At 41.7% G+C, this 5,592-nt stretch overlaps 1 long non-coding RNA gene across 1 annotated transcript; it reads left to right on the top strand.

The window, feature by feature from the left end:
- The first annotated feature begins 1,374 nt into the window (after positions 1-1,374).
- LOC122928109 lies at positions 1,375-5,294 on the top strand. The gene is made up of 3 exons (XR_006387848.1): positions 1,375-1,471; positions 1,593-1,851; positions 5,136-5,294. It is a non-coding gene; the product is annotated as an uncharacterized LOC122928109 (long non-coding RNA).
- The last annotated feature ends 298 nt before the right edge of the window (positions 5,295-5,592 follow it).

The following is a 5,592-nucleotide window of genomic DNA, read 5'->3' on the forward strand; positions in this document are numbered from 1 at the left end:
GAGAGATAAGCGCTTCCACAATGGAAGCACTCATCTCCTGCTACACCCCCCCCCCCCCCACTTATCTCCAAGGCCGCCTAATTGGCGGTGTGGCCCTGGCGCCATCCATTGTATAGCAGCTGTGCTTTATATTGCAGCTCAGCCCTATTCACTTGAGTGGGACTGAGCTGCACTTAGGCCATGTCAACGATGTACGGTGAAGTCAGTGGCCTAGGAAAAGGCCTCTTGGAACAGCTGGGGATGCCAGGACACAGATGCTGCTGATCTGATATTAATGACTTATCTTGATGATACGTCATCAATATCAAAATCCCAGATTCCCCTTTTAAAGGGGTATTCCAAGAGTTAACATATAATAAAAAAAAATACAACTGTAAAACTCATCAATGCTCCAGCGTTGATGGACCAATGATCTCATGCTCCACCACTAGCCTCTCCCATGGGGCCAGGTATTGGCTGCCTGCATGGCACTTTGTTGCCACTGGCATGTAAATAATGGTTGATTGATGGCACTGGCACTTGAGAGGTTGGGGTTTTCTTACATTTTCTGGTGCCATTTTTGTTTACTCAAGGACAACCACTTTCAGGAGCAGATAAACAGCCTAGTAGCATGCGGGTGTGTGACATAATGAGCATCTGGATGATGGTCTGGCTCTGATGGGATATTAGTGTATTATGTATACTTTTTATGCTGTATTCTACATAGTGCCTATCTTACTGCCAAGCACCACGGCGAGACTAAGAGTATTATATATCCACATAAAGATTTCCTACCTTCCCTAAGCCAAAATCAATAAGCAATAGCAGTTTGCATAGAAAAGATTGCTTTAAGGAGAGACTTTACTCTTCAGCTCTGTCTCCAGTTATTACAAAGCACTGCAGGGACTGGCAATAGTTCACCTGGTGAGAATCATGATGAATGGCTCTATGGGAACACTTTGGACTTTGCACTGGACTTTTCATTTTGATACAAATTCTGTTAACATCTCTGAAAATTGCCAAAGTGTTAAAATACATTCCTGTGCAATGTACATGTAGGTTGCAGCTTCTAGCTCCTAGGTGCACACCTACCTGCTGTACATATCAGAAGATGATGTTTCCTTTTGAAGAGAAGAACCCTTTAAAGTACCATAAATTAGCACAGGATCCATATATCATGCTGCAATGTAATATGACAGCTGCATTCTGCATGATCAAGGGGTTTTAATTTTTTCTGCATACATATTTTTTCATAAATAGATCAATAAACGTCACTTAGTCTTATCAAATTTCATGTGTAAAGGTTACATTTGCATGTTTTCCAACATCTGAAGCATGGGAACGGACTTTGATCACGCAGACGTCACACTATAATTTACAATTTAAAGGTATTCATTTGTGTACCCAAATGACGTTCAGGATAGCTCCTATGTAGGTACAGTAGATCATGTTTTAGAAGAATGGTACCTGATACTTTCTCTGACGTACTAAGGTAAGTGAGACTATAAAACAAATGTTTTACTGCAGATAATAGTCCAGAATTGTGTTGATAGATTCCCTTTAAGTGTCAATTTAAAGTTTGCTGCAATTGTTTATTTTATGGTGTTTTCCAGTGAATTAATTGATGAAGAGAAGGCATCAGGATGTTCTGTGAATATAAATCAAGCCAGCCAAAGCAGAGTGATACTCAATGTCCTGCTGGGAAATAGCAGGCACTGGAGGGCATGTGCCTAGGGCGCCAGTAACTTGAGGGGTGGCCTGAGGCTTATGAGGCAGTAAATCCCGATGGAGGTGGAAGTGATAACATCACGCCCGCCTGCACAGGGATGCAGAACAATAATGAAAGAGGCCTGCAGCCTAGAGGGGAACTTGGTGAGTATTATAATTCTTTCTTCCTTGGCAAATTGGAGACGATCCTGGGAGGCACTGTAAGTGACGTTACTTGTGGGGGGCACTGTGGGGAAAATGACTACTGGAGGACATTACTACTGGGGGGAAACTGTGGGGGATATTACAACAGGGGGCACTAGGGAGACATTACTGGGGGACACAGAGACATTACTACTGGGGAGCTGTGAGGAGGACATTACTACTGGGGGACACCTTTGGGGTACATTACTACTGGGGGGCACTGTAGCGGGTATTACTACTGGGGGTCACTAGTGGGACATTATTACTGGGGGGACACTGTGGAAAATTACTACTGGGGTACATTACTCCTGAGGGACACTGGTGGGGACATTACTGGCAGCATTATAGGGGCATTATTGGGGAGATTTTAATAATGGGAACCATAGAACAGGCATTACTGGAGTCACTGGGGGGTTTTAATATGGGGGCCCTATAGGGGGCATTACTGGAGGCACTGGGGATATTTTATTACCAGGGCACTATACAGAGCATTACCAGAGGCATTTTTAATGTGAGGGGCATTGCTGGATCCTCTGGAGGCATTATAGGGGGATTTTTTGTACTGGGGGCATAAGAGGCATTATTATTGCAGGCATTATAGGGGACATTATTAATACTGAGGGCACTATATGGGCATTTTACTGGGTATGCAATAGGGGGTTATTGAGGCTTGAGGTACTGTAGGGGCTTTTCTATTACTAGAGGCATTTTAGGAGGCATTATTTCTGAGGGTACTATACGGGCATTGTTACTGGGAGCACTATAGAAGGTGGTATTATTATTATTATTACTCGGGCATTTTAGGGACATTATTATTACTGGGGGACATTTTTTTGCTAGAGGCAATATAGGGACATTATTACTACTGGGGGCACTATATAGGCATTATTATTATTACAGAAGGCACTATTTAGGCATTATTATTATTATTACAGGAGGCATTTTAGAGGGCATTATTGCTACTGGGGGAACTATTTTGTCTGCAGTATAGTTTTTGGTGCCATAGTGGAGCACAGAGGGCAGATTATTGGGTGTGGCAGTAGGATGACATTGTTGAAGCACCAGCATGGTACATTTGTGTTGAGAAGGTGGGGAGGATGATGTAAAAAGGAAGAATCTAACAAGTACAGTACAGACCAAAAGTTTGGACACACCTTCTCATTCAAAGAGTTTTCTTTATTTTCATGACTATGAAAATTGTAGATTCACACTGAAGGCATCAAAACTATGAATTAACACATGTGGAATTATATACATAACAAAAAAGTGTGAAACAACTGAAAATATGTCATATTCTAGGTTCTTCGTAGTAGCCACCTTTTGCTTTGATTACTGCTTTGCACACTCTTGGCATTCTCTTGATGAGCTTCAAGAGGTAGTCACTTGAAATGGTTTTCACTTCACAGGTGTGCCCTGTCAGGTTTAATAAGTGGGATTTATTGCCTTATAAATGGGGTTGGGACCATCAGTTGCGTTGTGGAGAAGTCAGGTGGATACACAGCTGATAGTCCTACTGAATAGACTGTTAGAATTTGTATTATGGCAAGAAAAAAGCAGCTAAGTAAAGAAAAACGAGTGGCCATCATTACTTTAAGAAATTAAAGTCAGTCAGTCCGAAAAATTGGGAGAACTTTGAAAGTGTCCCCAAGTGCAGTCACAAAAACAATGAAGCGCTACAAATAAAAAAAAACTGGCTCACATGCGGACCGCCCCAGGAAAGGAAGACCAAGAGTCACCTCTGCTCCGGAGGATAAGTTCATCCGAGTCACCAGCCTCAGAAATCGCAGGTTAACAGCAGCTCAGATTAGAGACCAGGTCAATGCCACACAGAGTTCTAGCAGCAGACACATCTCTAGAACAACTGTTAAGAGGAGACTGTGTGAATCAGGCCTTCATGGTAGAATATCTGCTAGGAAACCACTGCTAAGGACAGGCAACAAGCAGAAGAGACTTGTTTGGGCTAAAGAACACAAGGAATGCACATTAGACCAGTGGAAATCTGTGCTTTGGTCTGATGAGTCCAAATTTGAGATCTTTGGTTCCAACCACCGTGTCTTTGTGCGACACAGAAAAGGTAAACGGATGGACTCTACATGCCTGGTTCCCACCGTGAAGCATGGAGGAGGAGGTATGATGGTGTGGGGGTGCTTTGCTGGTGACACTGTTGGGGATTTATTCAAAATTGAAGGCATACTGAACCAGCATGGCTACCACAGCATCTTGCAGCGGCATGTTATTCCATCCGGTTTGCGTTTAGTTGGACCATCATTTATTTTTCAACAGGACAATGACCCCAAACACACCTCCAGGCTGTGTAAGGGCTATTTGACCATGAAGGAGATTGATGGGGTGCTGCTCCAGACGACCTGGCCTCCACAGTCACTGGACCTGAACCCAATCGAGATGGTTTGGGGTGAGCTGGACCGCAGAGTGAAGGCAAAAGGGCCAACAAGTGCTAAGCATCTCTGGGAACTCCTTCAAGACTGTTGGAAGACCATTTCAGGTGACTACCTCTTGAAGCTCATTAAGAGAATGCCAAGAGTTTGCAAAGCAGTAATCAAAGCAAAAGGTGGATAATTTGAAGAACCTAGAATATGACATATTTTCAGTTGTTTCACAGTTTTTTGTTATGTATATAATTCCACATGTGTTAATTCATAGTTGTGATGCCTTCAGTGTGAATCTACATTTTTCATAGTCTTGAAAATAAAGAAAACTCTTTGAATGAGAAGGTGTGTCCAAACTTTTGGTCTGTACTGTATGTGTGGTAAACTCTGCAGAGAGCAGATGGCATATTTCCATGGTTACAGCAGGGCCCAGGCCTGCATTATTAGAAATATTGCTGTACTGCCCATTCATATATTTGTACATTGTAACTAGATCTCCCCTAAGCTATCTTTTATCCAAAACTGAATATCCCCAAGTTTTGTAACCTATACTGGTTTTTCAGACCACCCATTCCCTTAATTGCCTTAGTTGCCCTCCTGTGCAACTAGTTCAGCTATGTCCTTTTTAAACAGAGGTGCCCACAATAAAACACGTGTGATATGTATAGAGGCAAAACAATTTTCTGGTCATGAACAACTATACCTCTTTTGATGCATACATTTTTTTTATTTGCTTTGGAAGCAGCTGCTTGGCATTAGTTGCTAAAATTGAAGGGGTTGGCTGAATTATTTGAATCTTAGCCCGATGCCAGTAACTTGCATTAAACAAAAACATATTTCACTGTTTTTAACTTTTAGGAGAAACAGCTGAACTGAAAATGTACAGAAAAAGAAGCCCCTGAAAATTCTCATATTTGAAATACATTTCACAATGAAAGGGTGCATCATATTTCTTTGGAAGACTGGCTTTGAAAAATGGCAGTATACTAGGAACGGTAATATTGTTTATGACAAGGCATCCTGCTGATCTAGTGACCCTGCAATCTCTAACACAGTTACAAATTTCCTTGAAGTGTTCAAACGTATATTTCCTTTTAGATTATTTCACTGATTATATCTTTAACGCCTATCAACAGTGTTACTTACGCAACTAAAATGGGGCCTGACATCAGTTCAGTTTACGATAAATTGCATTTCACCAAATTCCCAGATGACCACATCCTGCAAAAGTAAGAATATGTAACATCTTATTTTACCACATTCAAAGTCTACAAAAAAAATAAAAAATTCTCATACTGAGATTATTTGCCAAGGA

The sequence above is a fragment of the Bufo gargarizans genome, chromosome 2 (genome assembly GCF_014858855.1).
Source record: "Bufo gargarizans isolate SCDJY-AF-19 chromosome 2, ASM1485885v1, whole genome shotgun sequence".
NCBI classification, from domain to species: domain Eukaryota; kingdom Metazoa; phylum Chordata; class Amphibia; order Anura; family Bufonidae; genus Bufo; species Bufo gargarizans.